General features: G+C 39.3%; 1 protein-coding gene and 1 pseudogene across 1 annotated transcript in view; both read right to left on the bottom strand.

Moving 5' to 3' along the window:
* The window catches only part of OTUD7A (OTU deubiquitinase 7A), a 313,826-nt gene that overhangs the window by 244,351 nt on the left and 48,061 nt on the right, over positions 1-21,414 (bottom strand). The gene's annotated exons all lie outside the window — the stretch shown is intronic.
* LOC105978355 lies at positions 7,373-7,981 on the bottom strand (annotated as a pseudogene).

Here is a 21,414-nt window from a genome sequence, read left to right as displayed (position 1 = left end):
ATAATTTATAAATTATTATTATTTTTTCATGTCTTACACTGATCAATGTCTCCCTTCACCCACTTTTCTGTTGTCCATTCCCCTGGGAGGGGGTTATATGTAGATCACTGTGATCAGTTCTCCCTTTCTCCCCTGTTGTTCCACAGCAGAAATTTCTTCTCTGGCTTTTTAAATATTGATGGTGGTCTTTACTTTCTTACTCTTTATTTGTATTTTTATCTTTATATTATTATTATTTTCTTCCTGTAGTTTTATTTATTTATTTATGGTTGTTTGCTTTTGTTGGGTTCTCCAAGTTGTGAAGCACAGAAGTACAGAAGCACAGAAGTTGTGAAGCACATTCATAGAGACAATAATTGATGCAAGGGTTTGGAGGATATTGAGTGGGAGGTGGGAGGTGAGGAGGATGAGGAGGTTTGGGGAGTAAACAATGAATGCAGGAGGGGGGAGAAAGAACTAGAACTGATAGAAGTATATTATATGTGAATACTATGTTGAGAAAACAACTGGGTAAAAAAAGAAGGAAAGGAAGAAACCAAATCTGATAAACAGTTACCATGGGTGAAGGAGAAAGAATTGTTGCTTCAGGGACATTGAGTTTATATCAATGGTGGTGGAATAATTTGGAAAAGGATATAAATAATGGTCGCACAACATGAAGAATTATATAGGTAGAAGTTATGGAATTGGAAAATGTTTTGTTGTGCATATTTTTGTTACAGTTAGAAAAAAATTACAAAAATAATGATGTGTACAAGGAAGAAGATTATGTTCTAGAATTGAATATGGTGATAATGTTATCACTCTTCTTGATATGAGTCAATTATTTAATTGTATGACATGTAGATGAAGTACTAAAAACTGTTGAAAAAAAGAAAGTGGATTACTTCCACCCCCTAACCAACCAAGGGAGGAGCAGTCTCTCTTAATGGCTTGCCTGGGTTAGTCCTTGATGTGGACTGCCATATTGGTGTTGTCATGCCCAGACTGCTTTTGTTCGAGGGCTCTGAATCAATTTTGCAAGCTCTTTTAGCATTATTTACCAATTACTATCCTATTCTTGCATCTGTTGTCCCACCTCTAACTGTGATTTATTGATCTGCCACTCATGCTTTTGTCAGTTTCCTTTCCCATCCCATATTACTTTTAAGTCCCTGAATCTCTACAAATTCTTGGATTCTATTATGACCTTATGCTAATGGCCTCCGTCATCAAGATTGATGATGTTCTCCTTAAATTATATTTGAGTTTGGGGAACACATTTTTACCTTAAAGCACCATACTCCACCAGCAAGTCCCAAGTCCCAAGATCTTGGCTCTCTCTGTGGGCTAAGAAGCTCCTTGCAGTCACTTTGACCCAATGTTCTGGTTCTCAGTGCTTCCTGCGAATTCTATCCCATGTGAGCTCCAGTGTAACAGCTTTCTCTGTCTCCTGGATGTAAAAGGTTCTCAGAGGAGGGGCCTAGAGACTTCCAAAGGACATGCTCAGCTCCTGCCTCTTCTTGATAGTAGTAAGGTTCCCCTTAGCTTGTGTGAGGTTAATCCTTTCATAAGCTACTTTTTCCACCATGACAACAAATTGACACATACCCCTTAATAGGCCTTGTTCAATCCCCCCATGGCGTTAAATACCTTGTTTGGGTAGTAAACTATGCAATCCTGTTGTCTGTCTATCTATCTATTTATCTATCTATCTATCTATCTATCTATCTATCTATCTATCTATCATCTATCTATAAATAGAGATAATTGTTCAATTTCTTTTCAAGTTCATGGTTCTGCATATCATCTTAGCAGAACTACAAAACTAGGGCCTGATAAAGATAAACCATATGCACTGTGCACTGTACCTCTACCCCATTTTTAGTGGTCTTCAACAATTTTTGAAATTCCATGAAATGTAGAGGAAGCATTCAAGTTCTACTACTATTGTCTTCCCTTTGTGTCTTTGGATTACCTCTTCTTTTAATAAGGAACTAACAATATTGGAGTAAGGTGTATACTAATGAACTCAACTTGTTCACATCTGCAAATAACATCTATTTACAAATAAGTTCACATTCATAGGAACTGAGAACAATATATCTTTATAGGTGATATAGTTCAACTCAGAAAAGGTAGTATTTGTGACATATTTTGCTTATCCACTCACTCATTGAAGGATATTTTAGTGATTTCTAGTATTGGATAATTGTGAATAAAGATGCTGGGTTTTCTTGGGTAGACATAATTTTCAAATTAGGTAATTAGGTAATTACAAGTACAATGTGTGGGATAGCTAGATTTTGTGTAACTTTGTTGGGTCAGATTTCCCCGTGGTTTGGCAGTAAACCCCTAAAAATCTACAATGACCTGACCTAACACAATATAACTACAGTCAATCAGTTTTAATTCCCCATAATAGGATAAGATTAGGATGGAATGTAACACCCTTACTCTTACCACAGCCAATTCAATCAATGAAAATGACATTTTCTCAAAGGGCATGCCTGCTTCAAATATAAGTGAATACTGTGGAAAGGCTTGCTTGCTCTTTGCTGTGTTTGAACCTTCCATTATTTTTTTCAGCTTCTGTTTTTTGAACTTGAGCCAATGGCCTTCCATACTGTCTGCCAATCCTGGGAGTCGTCAGAGGCCTGCCATCCTTGTATTCATTCACCTTTGAAGCCACAAGTTTGACCTGCTGTCCTTGCATGTTATTCTGGGTAGACTAGAGAAACAAATGCATAGACAGACATATGTGTAGGAAAGAGCTTTTTATACAAGACAACTGAATATAGAGAAAAAATCCCAGCCCAGTCCAGATCAAGTTCATAAGTCTGATATTAGGCCAAATGTCGGATACCAATTTATAAATTCCTCTTCAGACTCACAAAACACATGCAATGACGCTGAATGCAGGAAGATCACAGGCCGGCGGATGGAAAGTCTTGTGGATCCAGTGGCAGTGTAAGCATCTCAGCACTGGCAGGGGTCTCCACGTGGCTCCTTCAGCTCCAGAGCTCTAGCATAATTCCATGTGTCTTGTCTGCAAGCAGGAATGTCTTTCAGGGAGTAAGCCTGTGTCCTGCCTCCAGAGAGCTATTTATCTCTGTAGCAAATGAAGTCATCAAGCTGCAACCTGATTGACAGGCTAAACCCCCACCCCTTCACTCTTAAGTCTCAAATTGACAACAGATTACGTAACTACCACACCTTGGATTCATTCCTCTCTGCATATGGTCTTCCTGAAATTATGAGTTCTTCAGCCCCCACAGCTACATGAATTAGGAGAACCCCCAACCTAACATCTGATTCAGGAATTTGAGTATGCCTGGACTTGCACTTACCCATTCCTACATTTGTGTGACCCATTTTATCTACCTATCCATCTATCTATCATCTATCTATGCATATGATATCCAAATGGCCAACTATTATATGAAGACATGGTCATGATCTCTAGCCATCTGAGAGATGAAAATCAAAGCAATGATTAGATACCTCTATACAGTGACAATAAACAAGTTAAAAAAAACCAGAAAATAACACATGCAGGAGAGGCTGCAGAGAGATTAGAATCCCCACAGTCTGGTGGGACTGTGATAAACTGATGTTTTGATATTCTATAAATCAACAAGTGCAGAATTATTGGGGCAGGGTTAGAGAGATGAAAATATCATCAACAGACATGTATAAGCCTAAATGGAGGATATGTGGAAAATATATTTTAATATTTTATTTAATAAAGTTTCTATTATTTTTATGAGGATGTTTATTTACATCATATTCCAATAATAGGAGTTATCATTATTGATATTAGTCATATTCAGTTGCCTTGAGGAAATGTTTTTCATTTACACTGTAAAATTACCACCACCCCCAAAGTCTCCCTTTCATATTGTAAAAAGCCATTATGTACAATCTACAATAATGTGGAGTCACGGGTTCACCTCTTTAAAAAAGAATACCTAGCAAAAGTATTAGAATTCTTCTGCAAAGGAGATTTTTCCATATTTCCTCATTTATCTATTTGGCCAATCATTTGTTTATATGAATATTATGTGGATACTGATTTTTATATTTTAAGTTTTATTCAATGATGCTTTATTTTGTTATTCAAGTATTCTTGCTTTGATTATAGGGAGCTCTTTTAATTGACTACTATAACTCTTTGACATATTCTCATCATATTGGGTGTTTTGAGTACTTTCTTATATTTTGACAGTTCAAGATGCTTCATGCTCATAGTTAATATTTTCTGCCTCAGTTCAAAAGTCAGCAATTAAAAAAAATGCTTTCTTTTCTTGGAGAGTCCCATTACAAACCAATATTTGGGTTCTACTATTATTGTTAGGCGCCTTTATTGTTGTATTGTTAGGTACCATCAAGTTCATTCTGACTTATAGCAACCCTGAATAAGACATCGTGCTATCTTCACAATTGTTCTTATGTTTGAACCCACTGTTGCAGCCATGTGGCAATCCCGTCTGTCAAGAGCCTTTCTCTTTTTCTCTGCCCCTCTGCTTTTACAAGCATAATGTCCTTCTGCAGGGACTGGTCTCTCTTGACACCTTCAAAAGGTGGGAGACAAAGTCCTACCATCCTGGTTTCTAAGGAATATTCTGGTTGTACTTCTTCAAAGACAGATTTGTTTGTTTTTCTGGCACTCCACAATACTTTCAATATTCTTCCCCAATGCCATAATTTAAACGGTTCCCTTGTTTTCCTTCCTCATTATCCAACTTTCACATGCATCTGATCCGATGGAAAACACCATGCCCTGGTCAGGGCACCGTAGTTCTCAAAGTGGCATTCTTGTTCTTCAATACTTTAAAGAGTTCGTGTGCAGCAGATTTTCCCTATGCAATTCACCATTTGACTTATTGACTTCTGTCTCTATGAGGTTTGATTGTGGATCCAAGCAAAATGAAATCCTTGGCAACTACAATCTTTCCTCCATCCATTATGATGGTGTCTATTGGTTCGGTTGCGAGGATTTTGATATTGTACTCCATATGGAAGCCTGTGATCTTTGATCTTAGTTAAAATGTTCTTCAATTCCCCCTGGCATTCAGAAAATGAGGTTGTGCGATTTGTATATTCCAGGATGTTAATAGGGCTTCTTCCAGTTGGGTTGCTGCATTCTTCTTCCCATAGCCCACTTTTTTCTGATTATTGGCTCAGCATAAAGATTGAATAAGTGTGGTGAAAGGACACACAACCTGGCACATACATTTCCTTATTTTGAACCACATGGTATTCCATTGTTCTGTTCAAAGTACTTCCTTTGGTCAATGAACAGTTTCCGCATGAGCACAATTAATGTTCTAGAATCCCAGTCTCATCAATGCTATCCATAAATTTTTATGATCCACTTAGTTCAGTGTTTCTCAACTTTCCTGATACCACGACCCTTTAATACAGTTCCTCATGTTGTGGTGAGCACCAACCATAAAATTATTTTTGTTGCTACTTTATAACTGTAATTTTGCTACTGTTATGAATCATAATGTAAACATCTGATATTCAGGATGTATTTTCATTGTTACAAATTGAACATAATTAAAGCATAGTGATTAACCAGGAAAACAATATGTAATTATATATTGTGAAATATTTATTTCTAATTAGAAATAATTGAAATTTTGTCTTGAAGCATGGTGTAGCATGGGTAACAGTCATCACATCGGTAACAGTACTCATATGTGGGTGAATCTGCATGTGGGCAGACCCGCCTGGAGATGGGTAGAGAAGCAGGTGTCTCAGTTCCAAAGACCATCAGAAATACGTGTTTGCCGATGGTTTTAGGCAACCCCTTTGAAAAGGTCATTCGACCCCCAAAAGGGTCACAACCCACAAGTTGGGAACCACTGACCTACTTGAACGCCTTTGCATAATCAATAAAATACAAGTAAACTTTGTGATATTTTCTTCTTTCAGCCAAGATCCACGTGACATCACCACTGATATTCCTTGCACCATGTCCTCTTGAATCTGGAGGCTCCCTCTCCATGAACTGCTGCCCCTGTTGTTGAATTATCTTCCACATAAATTTACTTTGTGTGATACTAATTTCCACATTCTTTGGGTCACCTTTTTTTATAGATGTCTTCCTGTCAGGTGGCCAGGTAGCTGTCTTCCAAATTTCCTGGCACAGATGTGTGAATGTGTCCAGTGCTTTGTCAGCTTGTTGGAATATTTCATTTAGTATTCTGTCAATTCCTGGAGCCTTGTTTTGCACAATAGATTGAAACTACTTAAAGAACTCAGCTCTTCAAATCCACCAACAGCTTCACGGGACAAAGATGTGGCAAACAGCTTCCATGAAGATTTATAGTCTTCAAAGGATAAAACTATACCCTATGGGGTCACTATAAATTGGGATCAATTAAACAGCAATCAATTTGGTTTAAAAGTTTTAAAATAGTTTTCAAGTTTTAAATTAAAAGTTGCTGCCATTATTTTTAATATTGCAAAATGAATCTGTTTTTACTATTGAAATGGTTTCGGAGTGAAATTAATGGAGGCAAATTCGAATCTGCTCTCTCATCCTAATCCTAGATGAAGGGTTAATGCAGTAGGGACAAGCTTATTCCAGAGTTTTAAGAAGCACCTAGACTGTTCTGTGGAACATTTTTCTGTAGGTGGATACTCTCACAGTTGACTGAGAATATATTTTCCTAGACACATCTTGGTAAAGGCTAAATGGATCTGGGCATTATGATTGTTGCACTGACATTTACTCGCAAACAGTTCCATACACACAGTTCTTGCAACAAACATCCCCATTGTTTCATTCACTCTATATATCTGAGAGCTAACTTGGGAGTGGAGGCCTGCAGTTTCTAAGGCTCCAGACTGTCTAAAATGAGACTGAAACTGGGGTGGTGAGAATGAACGTGTATGAGATGAACAGCTGGGAGTTTTGTACTAATATTTATATATATATATGTATATCTATACATATATATATATATAACTTGTTTGAACTTATAATTATATTTCAAGTTCTTTCCAAGGCAAGGCCCTAAGAAGCCCTAGGTCAAATACATCCCTGAGTTTGGTTCACTGTGGCAGAGCCTTAACACATGCTTGGCTATTCACCAACATGAAATCCCAGGCGAGAGGTGGTGACACTGCAGAACTCCCTTCTCAATGCCAACTATGAGTCCTTTGATGATTTCAGAAGTGGTGGCCATAAGGAAACCACCGGAATTTCTTCTTGGGATATGAAAGGTTCCTTCCCAAAGTCTTTTCCCCTCTGGTTTCTGATGAACACAAAAAGTAGTCATAATCTCTTTGAAGACATTTACTGACCATTCAGAAAACAGAAAACTCAAGCCTGTACCAATGCACCATGCTTTCATGTATCCTGGGTCTAGTTCAGCTGTCAGATGAGTTGATTAAAGTGTTCACTATAATACCCATTCTCCTTAACAAATCCCACTTTATTGTTTGTAGTGTGATGAGCCACAAAGAGATGGAAAGGGTGCAAGAACCATGAGATCACCTGAAAATACTTCCCAAGGAAGGCAATTTCATGAATGAGATCTTCCAAGCAAATGACAACAAACTTCTCCAGGTGCTCCTTAATTCCAGGGTTTTTTATCAACCAGATGATTTTGTTCTTGACCTTGTTGGGTCCACATTTCAGGATGAGCTCCTGGACAGATTTTAGATTTGCAAATTCCCATGTCACATAAGCCTCCACCATATGCAGCATTTTTAGGGTCAGTGTTTTTTGTCAAAGTAACCACTGAAAATCTTCTTTAGGTTGTCTTGCCATAGCCTTCCACACCAGAAAACTCACTAAATTAATCCTTTCGATCCAAGGAATGTCCATTTGGCATTTCTAAGATGTGAGGTTTTACCTCTAGTCATTTGCCACATTCCCTCTCATGTTGCTGTCACTGGGAATCTAGCAGGAATAATCCTTAAACTGGAGTTCTTTAACTTTACTCTGCTTTTTCTTTCCCAAAAGTGCCTGCTTTGTCTGCATGACATTCAGGGTTTAATAAAGTCTTCCTTTTTTTTTTTTTCAGGAGAATGGACAAAAACAGGATTTTTTTCTCTTCTGCCATCATTCCAATGTTAAATCTTGACTCTTTGAGAGTAAAAAAAAAACAAACACTTGGAATTCCTGTGGATTAATTATGTCCTCCTGGGCAGGGCCAGAGTGCAGCCTGTTCAACCTGGGTCTATAAAGTAGTACACACCATGGGCCTATGTTTTCCTGGCCTGTGCCTTCTTTAAACATGTATTCTGTCCTCAACTTACTGAGCACAACACTAAGAGAGAGGCACACAGGAACCTTTGCCCTAGTTTGACAGTCCAGATCTGGGTAACTAGAGCATGATTTGATCTCTCTTTGCCTTTAGTTTCCTCTTTATAATGTGGGGAACATACATAGAAATTTTCTGAGGCGCAAGATAGTGTCACATGTGGTGGTACATGCAAAGTGCTCTCCTGATGACACAACATCAGGGGCTGCCTCCAAGGCTACGCCATGAAGGTTCTTTGACTGCCTTATCTCCTAGAACCTTCCTGGCAACACTGAGAAGATGGGATTTCTTCTCATTTTATAGCTAGCTAAGTTGAAGCTTAGAACCAGCTCAAGACTCACAGCAGGAACCACTACTGTATTCACTGAATCTTATTCTCCAGGATCATTAGACACACTATTATTTTAAAAGAATGCTAAAGAAAAGAAATAGGAGCTCTGGTGGCATAGTGATTATGTGTTGGTCTGCTAACCACAAGGTCTGCAGTTTGAAATCACTAAATTGCGTTTAGGCAGAAAGACAAGGGTTTCTTCTCTCTTAAATAGTGTCAGAAACTCACAGGGGGAGTTGCACCCTATCCTATAGGGTCACTGTGAGGTGGCCTTGACTCAATAGCAGTGAGTTTCATTTGAGCTAAGGACAAAGTAAGCTCTCCAGTGAAATTCATGCTTTTCTATCAACTCTATTTTTAATTTTATTCAAGTTGTTTTAGAGAGAAATTTCTATCAAGCAGAAGTCCCTGGGTAGTGTAAACAGTTTGTACTCAATTACTACCCCCAGGTAGTTAATTTATTGTGCCTACCTGGCTGATAAACACATATGAGGTTAATTGAAGGGCGGAGAGATAAATGGCTTAGTGAGCCTCGCCTTTATAGTTCTTGGGTCTCTTGCTTTCTGATGGTCTGACCCAGGAGCAGCTGCCTTAGTCAGTTCCCTGCTTTAGCTGGCAAGGCTCACTTCCTGCAAGGCATCCCTGAGGGGAAGCCATATGGACCTACTCCAATGCAGCCTTGGGTGCTAGAGCAGCCATATGAAGATCCCTGCCAGAACTGAGATGCTTACACATTCACTGACTCAGCTTTCCTCCTGTAGTCGGCATCATTGCATGTGTTTTGTGAGATAGAGGGGTACTTTGTGGATTGGTGTCAGACATATGGGTTCATGTTGGACTTGTGGGCTTTGGCAGCACTAGGTTGGGATGTTTTCTTGACGTGCACTTAACCTTTATCTAAAACCCTCTCTCTTATATATATGAGTTTCTGTGGATTTGTTTCTCTAAAGAACCCAGAATAACACACTACCCAAGATGTTGACTGTTCAAATCCATCCAGAGTTATTTGAAGTGGCAAATCAAACTCCATACACTAAGTGATGACAACAAACTCAACTATGACCATGTTAGCACACATATGGCTGTCAGGGCAGAGATATGCCATCACTATCACGTGGATTTCCATAACGGTACAACTCATCATCAAAAAGTAGAGAGTGTGGATGTCCACAGAATACAGCACTGAGGACATTATTGTTATCATTGCTTCACCAAGTGAAAGCACGGACTCGCCAAAGGTAGTTGTTACTCACTTTAGTCCATGTTCCTTCCTTTGAGGTAGGAAGGCTAAGGGGATGCCCCTATAGCCATCCCTTCAGTCTCCTACTCCCCTACGGCCTCAAACTTTGTTCTGGTTGATTGATCTCAATTACACTCAGTTTCCCAGAAACAAAGCTCTCAGCCAACACCCAACTTTCCATGAGAATGGAATGTGAACGATGTCAGCAACAACAAACACTCTCAACCACATACATTGTTGAGAGTCAATCTGTGTTATTCACTCCCACTCATTCAGTGTGCATAAAACAACCCAAGAAACAGCAATATTATCATTCCTTTGTTTCTAATATAACACAATATTTAATTATGTATATCTATCAGTTTATTATGTAGTCCCAATATAAACTTAATCATTTTATGAACATGTAACATATCACTTTATTTTACATACACATACACAATTATGTACATTATCATGTTGGAATATAATAATGTAAAGGAAAATAGGATGATCTTAAATGTAACTGCTTTCAAAAGCCACTGTTTTCATTGGGCCTTACTCTCTGGATCATATTAGTAAATCCTAGATCTCTCCCCAGATACAATTCATTACATAAAACCATCTTTATTAGCTTTGGCATTGCTTAAAGTATGGATGGAAAGATATACTGCTGGAGCAACCTGCTTTTCTTATGCCAATTTTGTCACCCAGGGAACTTGCAGGAGTTCAAAAACACATATGCACCAATGAGAGACTTTTCTCTAAGTCAAAATAAATCTTTCAATTCTCTTATTAACATATTTAATGAGACCATTTGGCTTGAGCTATCTATTACTACAACACCAGACATACGACAATAGGAAAGTTTTGACAAACAAATTAATTTTCTAATAGAAAGTTGTTGTTGTCAGGTGCTATTGAGTCAGCTATGACCCATAGCAATCCTGTACACAAAAGAATGAAAGGATGCACAGTCCTGCACCATCCTTACAGTCGTTCCTGCTTCGGGGCCTGTGGATGCAACTGTGTCAATCCACCTCGTCGAGTGCCTTCCTCTTTTTTGCTGCCTCTCCATTCTACTAAGGATGATATCTTTCTCTAGGAACTGATCTCACTAAACCACATGTCCAAAGTATGTAAGATGAAGTTTTGCCATCTTTGCCTCTAAAGAGCACTCTGGCCATACATCTTCCAATATAGATCGGTTTGTCTTTTGGCAGTCCATGGTAATTTCAATATTCTTATCCAGCGCCATAATTCAAATGCATCGATTCTTCTAAGGTCTTCCTTTTTCAATATCCAACTTTCAAATGAATATGATGCAATGGAGAATACCATGGCTTGGGTCAAGCGCATCTCAGTCCTCAAAGTAACTTCTTTTCAGTTCAATATTCTAAAAAGATCTTATGCAGCATATTTATCTAATGTAATAGGCCTTTGGATCTCTTGATTGCTGCTTCCATGAGCAATGATTATGGATCCAGCTAAGAAAAAAATCCTTGACAACTTCAATCTTTTCCCCATTTATCATGATGTTAGCTCTTGGTCCAGTTGTGAGGATTTTGGTCTTCCTTGAGTTGTAATCCATACTAAGGTTACAATCCTTGGTCTTCATCAGCAAGTGATTCAATTGTTCATCACTTTCAGCAAGCAAGTTTGTATTATCTGCACACCACAGGTTGTTAATAAGCCTCCTCCAGTCCTGATGCCACACTCTTCTTCATATAATCCAGCTTCTCTGATAATTTGCTCAGCTATACGTTGAACAAGTATGGTGAGAGGTGACAACCTTGACACACACCTTTCTAGATTTTAACCATGAAGTATTTCCCTTGTTCTGTTTGCAAGACTGTATCTTGATCCATGTACAAGTTCCACATGAGCTCCATAAAGCATTACAAAATCCCCATTCTTCTCAAGGCCATCCACAGTTTATTATGGTCCACACAGGAAAATGACTTGGAAGAGTCTATGAAACACAGTAAACATCTTTCTGGTATTCTCTGCTTTCAGCCAGGATTCATCTTACATAAGTAATGATATCCTTGGTTCCACATCCTCTTCTGAATCACGCAGCTCTCTGACAATGTAATGCTGCAATGATTATTGAATGATTTTAAGCAAAATTTTACTTGTGTGTGACATCAAATGATATTGTTGAATAGTTTGAGAAGTCTGTTAGGTCACCTTTCTTTGGAATGGGGAAAATATGAATTGCTTCCAGTCAGTTGGTCAAATTGTTGTCTTCCAAATTTCCTGGCATAGGTGAGTGAGTGCTTCCAGCACTTCTTCAGCTATCTGAAACATTTCAATGGGTATTCAGTCAACTCCTGAAACCTTGTTTTTGGCTAATGCATTCGGTAGTTTGAACTTCCTGCAGCACAATTGGTTGATGCTCATGTGCTAATTGATGAACTGGTAGACTGGTGACTAGTTCTTTTTGGTATAGTGACTGTGTTCTTTCCATCTTGTCTCGAGGATTCCTGCATCATTCAATATTTTGCCTCTGGAATCTCGAAAGTTGCAATCCAAGACTCGAATGTTTCTTGAGATCTTTCAGTTTCAGATATGCTGAGTGTGTTCTAGGTCCTCGCTAGATATTTGGCTTTGTCTTCTCAACCTGCTCTTCGAAACGTTCTTTTCAGCTCCTTAACTTCATTCTTTCTTCCATTTGCTTTAGCTACTCTATGATTGAGATCAAGTTTCGGTCTCTTCTGATATCCACTCTGATCTTTTCTCTTTTTCCTGTCTTTTTAATGATCTTTTGCTTCTTCATGCATAATGGTCTTGATAGTCTCCTACAGCTAGCTCATCAGGTCTTCTGTCATTAGTGTTGAATGCATCAAATCTGTTCTTGAGATGTTCTCAAACTTCAGGTAAGATAGTCTCAAGGTCATATTTTGACTCTTGTGGACTTAAAAAATGTTCTCCGGCTTTATCCTGAACTCACATATGAGAACTTGATGGTCTGGTCCAGAGTCAGCTCGTGGTCTGTTGAACTGCTGATATTGAGCCTCTCCATTTTATCTTTCCCCAGATGTTGTCAATTTGATTTCTGTGTGTTCCTTTTGGGGAAGTCCATGTGTATAATCACCTTTTGTGTTGTTGATAAAAGGTATTTGCTATGAACAAGCCATTGGTTTTGCAAAATTCTATGATGTGATCTCCAGCTTAATTTCTCCCACCAAATCCATATTTTCCAACTACTTTTCCTTCCTCTTTGTTTCCAACGTTTGCATTTCAATCACCACTAAATATCAGTGCATCTTGATTGCATGTTTGCTTAATTTATGACTGAAATCGTTGCTGGAATTCTGCAATTTCTTCATCACAGCCTTTTTTGGTTGGTGCATAAAGTTGAGTAATAGTTGCATTGATTGGATTTCCTTGAAGGTGGATGCCATAATCCAATCACACGTGGCAGTGTACTTCATGATGGGTTTAGAAAGAACCTTTCTGACAAGGAATGCCAAACATTTCCTCTTGATTGTGCTATTCCTGGTATAGTACATCATATGCTTTTCTGATTCAAAATGTCCAAAACCAGTCCATCTAAGCTCACTAATACCAAGTATATCAGTCTTCAAGTTTTCCATTTTGATGACTTCTAGTTTTCCACAAGTTCCAATCATTAGAAGATTTTTGCAGCTGTTTCTCTTTACCTTGAGTCATGCCCCACCAACTACTCAAGATCCTGAAGTCTTCCCTGCCACAGGATTTACCTGATTCATGTCACCATGGTAGACCACCCTCTAAGAAATCAGCTCCTCTCCAGTCACATCTCAAGTGCCCTTGGACCTGAGATCTGCCAGCAGTATCTCTGACAATGTTCTGCTTACTTTCTTTAGACTTTCAGGATGTGAAAATGCTTGAAAGCCATGCATAAGGTTTTCAGTGGCTCTTCTGCTGAAGTGAGAAATCAAGTCCTTCTTCATTGTCTGTACTTAGTCCGGAAGCTCTGTTGAACCTGTTCACTTTGGGTAATCCTGTTGGCTTTTGAAATTCCAGTGATGTAGCTTCCAGCATCCCAGCAACACGCAAGCCACAAAAGTATGACAAACTGACAGAAAAGTGGTGGTCTCATAAGTTAGGAGACTAGCAATCCAAATTCTGGGTGCCAGCACTAAGGGAAAGTTCTTGTTTCTTTTCAACATCTCTTAACCTAGCATTTTGGGGGGTTATCCATGTGTCTTAGCATCAGTTGTCACCTGGTTCTAGGTCTAGCATTATTAATGTAGTGGCTTCAGGTCCAAAGGCTGCACTCTGCTTCTGACTTTCTCTCTCGGTAGTAATAAGGTCTTTCTCTTTTAAAATATAAGGCGTGCCCCAAGCAAGGGTGTGCCTTAAGCAAGAGTAGAGCTTGCATAAGTGTCTGACTTGAATCAGACTCTCTAGTGAAGTTGTGACTCAAGATACAACCCACCTTCATCCTGCCTCATTAACAAAGAGAGGTTAGAATTTACACCACCTAACACAATGTAGGAGAGAATTATAGCAGAACACAAAATGAAATGCCATCTAACAATGTAGTCAGTCAAGGCCTAGAGAAGTTGACTCACATTGTGGGAGACTCAAGTCAGTCCCTGTCATCCAGCCAACCCCATGTGCCCAATGAAAAATTGGCTCAATCCATTTAACATCTTCAAATGGAATTCAATTGTTCTGTGAGTATTAGAATTCTACTGAAACTCCACCCTGCCCTTTACACTGCTGTGGAGGTGGTGGGTGAAGCTGCCTTGATAAAAGGGCCATAGGGACCACTCTACTGTCCTTTCGCTCAAAGGAAAAGCTCTATATATCTATGACCATGTTGGTCATGTAGAAACTACTTGCTATTGTTAGCAAGGGAGATTATTAGTCAACATGTATTACTAAGAAAAGTGACCAAGGTAATTCCCCAATCTAATACATTTGTAAAACTAAGAAAAGTGAATTTTGTCCTGGAAAGTGATTGCTGCCAGCCTAGTACTGCCTCTGGGAAGCAATACAGGGAAATCCAGATTCCCAGTCTAGAAAGATAAAGTTCTGAGAAATACAAATACAGACAACAGGGTATCCACAAAATACTGCCACTGTCCTCATACAAGCACTGCTACCTAAAGTCAGGATGAAGTATGAATATTTGCTTTTTCAGGAAGTAGGGCCAACCTTTGGAACTAAGCTTCAACAAATCCTTCCTTCTCCCTCTTCCTCATATATTAAGAAGACCCTGGATCAACTTCATTGTCCTTTATTTGTCACTTCCTGTAGGCCAGGTATTGTGATAGTCATTTTATAATTTTGCCTCACTTAATTCCCACACAAACTCTGCAGGACCAATAAAGCATTTTCATTTGGTAGGTGAAACTGAGCCTCAGAGAGTTATAGTAATTTTCCCACATCTAACTATGGTCTCCATACTGCAGAATCCCATGGTCTTATTGATTGCATTCCTAATTACAAATAGGAAAATGAGATTCCAAAGTAAAATAAAATATGTAGAGACCCCACTTTTAAAGCCTTAAAGAGAACAAGACAAAGACAGATCCTCCGGATGAGGGAGATATCAGCACCAGGACATGTTGCTGTTGTGGTTGCTAGGTGCCAACAAGCCAGCTCCGACTGATATTAAATCTATGCACAACAGAACAAAACACTGCACGGTCCTGCATCATCGTCACACTTTTCCCTATGACTGAGCCCATTGATGCAGCCACTGTGTCAATCCATCTCATCAAGGGCCTTTCTCCTTTTTGCTGCCCTTCAATTTACCAAACATGATGTCCTTCTCCAGGGACTGGTCTCTCCTGACAATATGTCCAAAGTATGTAAGATGAAGTCTTGCATTGCTTGCCTCTAAGGAGCTCTGTGGCCTTATATCTTACAATACAGATCAGTTTTAGCAGTCAGGGATACTTTCAATATTCTTCTCCGGCACCACTATTCAAATGCATTGATTCTTCTACAGTCTTCCTCATTCAATGTCCACCGTTTACATACATATGGTGCAATGGAGAATACCATAGTTTGGGCCAGGCACACCTTAGGCCTCAAAATAACATCTGTGGTAGTTACACAATTTCATGTCAAATTTAAAAAAAAAAAAAGAAGAAGAAGGGGTGGAGTTTAGCTTGTCAATCAGATCCCATCTTGATGATGCTTCCCCGTGGGCGTGGCCTAATCATTAGGATTCTGAGAACTGCCTCTCTTTTTCTCCTAGAAGGTAGACCACGCTTTCTCTCTGCTTCACCTTCCTGTTGTCAAGCCACTTTGAACCATGCTGATGGCAGCCCAAGCCCTGAGATGTTTCCATTGCCACTGGATCCCTAAGACTTTCCACCCTCTGGCCTGTGATCTTCCTGCATTTGGCATCATTGCATGTGTTGCGTGAGTCTGAAGAGGAATTTATAGATGAGACTCTGACATATGGGCTAATATCAGACATATGGACTTGATCTGGACTGGGCTGGGATGTTTTCTTAATATACAATTATTCTTTGATATAAAGCTCTTTCTTACACACGTATGAGTATCTCTGGATTTATTTCTCTAGTCAACCCAGACTAACACAACATCCTTGCTATTCAATATTCTAAAGAGGTCTTATGCAGGAGATTTACCTAATGCAATAGGTCTTTTGATATCTAGGACCTGGTCTCCATACTTAGAATAATATTAATGCCCCCTACTGTACTTCCTAAAAGATACCAGATGGAGACACCATCTCAACCTCTAAATAAGGCGTTGAGTCACGTGTCCATCAGTTCCTGGAGGCTTGTGTTTGGCTAATGCTTTCAGTGCAGCTTATTCCTTCATTACCGTTGGTTCCAGTTCATATACTATCTCTTGAAATGGTTCATTTTGATACCATAGTGACTCTATACATTCCTTCCATCTTCTTTTGATGCTTCCAGCATCATTCAATATTTCCCTATAGAATGTTTCAATATTCCAATCCTATGCCTGAATTTTTTTCTTCAGTATTTTCAGTTTGAGGTATGTTCATCATGTATTTGTGTTTTGGTTTTCCAACTCTAGGTCTTTGCACGTTTCAGTATAAAATTTTACTTATACTTCTCAAGATGCTGTTTGAAATTTTCCGCTCAGCTCTTTGACTTCATCATTTCTCCCATTTGCCTTAGCTGGTTACTCTACACTTAAAAGCAAGTTTCAGTCTCCTCTGACATCTACCTTTATCTTTTCTTTACATCCTGTATTTTTAATGACCTTTTGCTTTTTTTCATGTATGATGTACTTGATGTCAACCCACAGCTCATCAAGTCTCTGGCATTAGTGTCTAACACATCAGGCTATTTTTGAGATGTTCTCAAAATTCAGGTGGGATATCATCAAAGCTGTATTTTGGCTCACTCTCTTGGACTTGTTTTAATTTTCTTCCACTTCAAAACCTCAAGCTGAACTTATATATGAGCAATTAATGGCTTGTTCCGCAGATGGATCCTGGCCTCATTTTAGTTCTTAATGTTGAGTTTCTCTATATTCTACCCCTATAGATGTAATCAATTTGATTTCTATGTATTCTATCAGAAGAAGTCCAACTATACAGAGACCATCATTAATGATGAAAGCAAAAGGTAACTAAAAAGACAGGGAAGAGAAAAAAGATCAAAGTGGATGTCAGAAGAGAGTCTGAAACTTGCTATAAATTCTAGAATAGCTAAAGCAAATGGAAGAAAGAATGAAGTCAAGGAGATGAAAATTTCTGAGGGAAGCTAGAGAAAACAAAGCCAAATATTATAATTAAATGTGCAAGAACATAGATTTAGAAAACTGAAAGAACTCAAGAAGCATTCAAGCCTCAGATTGTACTTTTCAAAGATTCCAGAGACAAAATATTGAATGATGCAGGAATCCTCAAGACAAGATGGAAAAACCACACAGAGTCGCTGTATCAAAAAGAACTAGTTGCCGGTCCACCAGTTCAGGAGTTAGCATATGAGTAAGAGCCAATGGTGCTGCAGGAAGAAGTTCAAACTGCACTGAATGCATTAGCCATAAATAAGGATCCAGGAATTGACTGAACACTTGACTGAAATGTTTCTGAAGGCGGAAAAAATAACCAGGAGCACTCACTGGTCTGTCAGGAAACTTGGAAGACAGCTACCTGACCAGCTGACTGGAAAAGATCCATATTTGTGGCCATTCCAAAGTAAGGTGACCCAACAGAATGCTCAAACTATAGAAAGATATCACTGACATCACACACAAGTAAAATTTTGCTTAAGATCCTCCCAACAATGGTTGCAGCATGTAGATCAAGGGATGTCCTTGCTGATTTCAGATGGATCTTGCCTGAAAGCAGAGAATACCAGAAAGATATTTACTTCTGTTTCATTGAGTATGCCAAGGCATTTGACTGGACTATAATAAACTGTGGATTACCGCGAGAAGAATGGGAATTTCATAATGCTTCATTGTGCTCATGTGGAATTTGTACATGGATCAAAATGCAGTTTTGTGAACAGAGCAAGGGAATAATGCATGCTTTGATATCAAGAAAGGTATGTTTCAGGGTTGTATCCTCTCACCATACTTGCTCAATTAATATGCTGAGCAAATCATCAGAGAAGTTGGAAAAAAAGAAGAAGAGAGTGGTATCAGGATTGAAGGAGGTGTATTAATGACTTGTGGTATACAAATGACACAACCTTGCTTGCTGAAAGTGAAAAGAAATGCAAACATGCTGATGAAGATGAAAGATTGTAGTCTTCAGTATGGATTCCAACTCAATGTAAAGAAGACCCAAATCCTCACAACTGGACCAAGAGGTATCTTCACGATAAATGGAGAAAGGGTTGAGGTTGTCAAGGATTTTGCCTTACCTGGATCTACCATCAATGCCCATGGAAGCAGCAATCAAGAGATCAAAAGACCTTTTGCTTTACGGAAATAAGCTGCCCAAGATCTCTTTAGAATATTAAAGAGTAAGGTTGTTTCTTTGAGGACTACAGTACATTTGACCCAAGCCATGGTATCTACACTGTAGCATACGCATGTGAACGTTTGACACTGAATGAGGATGACTGTAGAAGAATCGATGTGTTTGAATTGTGTGCTGGAGAAGAATATTGAATGTACTCTCAACTGCTAAAAGGACAAAACTGATCTATATTGGAAGATGTAAAGCTAGAGGGCTCCTTAGAGTCATGGATGGCAAGACTTCATCTTCTAATCTCTGGACATATTGTCAAGAGAGACCAGTCCCTGGAGAAGAACATCAGGTTTGGTAAAGAGGATGGGCAGCAAAAAAGAGGAAGGCCCTTGATGTGATGGCTTGGCACAGTGGCTGCAGCAACGGGCTGAGGCACAGGAACCATTGTGAGGATGGCACAGGACTGTGCATGTTTCACTCCGTTTTACACAGGGTTGCTATGGTCGGAGCTTACACAATGGCCCCTGTCAACAACAACAACAACATTGACAGGATTTGCTGTCACTATAATTTTCAAGGATTCCCAATCTTATATATTTAGAGATTCAAGGTTCACAACTCATGTTTCTACCATGCTCTGTTCTTTTATTCATTTCCATTAGGTTGGAGGTCCGATTATCCAATCATTTTTGGAACAAGGATACATCGTAGCTGATCTCTTTACTGCGCAGCCCAATTGAAAAGGTCCCAGCGCCCTTGTTTCTATCCATAGGGAGATTTGTCCCGATGACAACAGGGACAGTGCAATAAGGGCCCACTGAAAGCAAAAAAGACATTGGAAGAATGCGTTCCCCAGAAATAGCCTGGGCAGAGCAGGGGAACCACCCCCTCAGCCCCCAGTACTCCCAGGTTTACAATGAGGGTATCATAGTGGGGGATCAGACTGACTAGAGTCCAGGGGTTTCAACCTCATTTCAAATCTTCCGTTGGGTGCCCCAATGAATAACTTTAAAAACAGGAGGAAGAGCAATTGATTTCATCCCGGACACCAGAGCCACTTTTTCCAGTTTCGAATATAGGCCTTTAAACTTCAACCCATATCTATAAGGAGGATTTCAAGAAAATGGATATTAATTGGATATTTCTCTAACCGATTAATTGGAAATTGGGAAGACTTCTCTACCATGAATTCCTGTATAAGTTAGAGTGCCCAGGACCTCTTTTTGGAAGGGATTAGCTTTAACCTGGGAGTTTAGATGACTGTACATCTGCATGTACATCAGGACTAAAACGTCAGGTTCCCAGTATGCCCATACATACCCAAAACCAAACCTAAATTCACTGCCATTGAGTCAATTATGACTCATAGTGACGGTATAGGGCAGGGTAGACCTGCCCTGTGGGTTTCCAAGACTGTAACAACCTTTTGGGGGTTGTTACATCTGGCTCCCTTGTACAATTCAGGCAGCACTTATTTCTGAAGAAAGGGCGCCCCCTAGTGAAATTCTTACAGAAGTGATTGACAAACAAAATACACCTCAAAAAGATAAGCAGCAGGAACGCTAAGGAAGGCAAAGTTTGCAGACCCGTTTGAGTTAATTTAAAGGGGGTGGCTTGAAGTGTCAACCAGAGATAATACTCACTCTAGATAGAAGTGCTAGAGGGACTATTCCACCTAATTCAAAGGTGCCTGAAATCTTGGCTTCTAATGCCATGCTGATCTTTCTATAATGCTCCCCTCCTTCCTGTTTGGAAGCTGAAAGCATAATATTGGTTTTATAGGACTTGAGAAGAATAAGCCAAATGACAAAAGACATGCATAGTGTAGTTCCAAATCCCTAAATTTGCTAGTGACTATTCCCAACCCCCACGCATGATTTTCTGTCTTAGATCTGGAGGATGCTGCCTTCTGTATCCCTCTGTATTTTCAATCTCAGCCATATGTGTCCTTGAGTAGACAGGCCCTCTTACGGGAGGAAAGAGACCCTGCACCTCGACTGTTTTGGACCACGGGTTCAAAAAATCCCCAACTTTATTTTGGGAGATTCTTGCTGAAGATTTGAGAAAACTGACTGGAAAAGAGGACTTGTGTTTCAATATGTAGATAATATTTTAATTACAACTGGGACCCAAGAGGACATCGATTACAATGCAATCCAGGTCCTGAATCAGTTGTTAGCATGAGGGTATTAAGTGTCTTCCAAAAATGTCCAGATTTCAGAACAAAGGGTAAATTACCTTGAATTTCACATCTCTCAAGGGAAAAAGGGAGTTTCCTATAGGACTAGAAGGAGAACATAATCTGAGAAGTAACTCCATCCTCAAGAAAACAGCTGAAAGCTTTCTTAAGAATGGCTGTGCTTTGTCACATTTGGATTCCTAATTTCAGAATCACAGTCAAACCTTTGTATGGAGTATTGAAGGAACCTCTCCTGTGGACTCCAAATGCTGAAAGACAGTCTAGACAATAAAGTTTCAAGTGCTGAAAGACAGTCTAGAAAATAAAGTTTCAAATGCTGAAAGTCAGGCTAGCTGGCATCCTCAAAAGACGGCCCGCGGGCCACATGCAGCCCGCCGAGGACATTTATCTGGCCCATAGGGTGTTTTTGCCCCGTTTGTTTTTTTTTTTTACTTCAAAATAAGATAGGTGCTGTATGCATAAGAATTTGTTCGTAGTTTTTTAAAAAACTATAGTCCGGCCTTCCAACACGTCTGAGGGACAGTG

This window comes from Echinops telfairi, unplaced genomic scaffold (assembly GCF_000313985.2).
Source record: "Echinops telfairi isolate 266 unplaced genomic scaffold, ASM31398v2 ScPeMD7_7475;HRSCAF=8513, whole genome shotgun sequence".
NCBI classification, from domain to species: domain Eukaryota; kingdom Metazoa; phylum Chordata; class Mammalia; order Afrosoricida; family Tenrecidae; genus Echinops; species Echinops telfairi.
The sequence above is the reverse complement of the archived record's forward strand: the minus strand, read 5'-3'. Positions and strand labels throughout refer to the sequence as shown.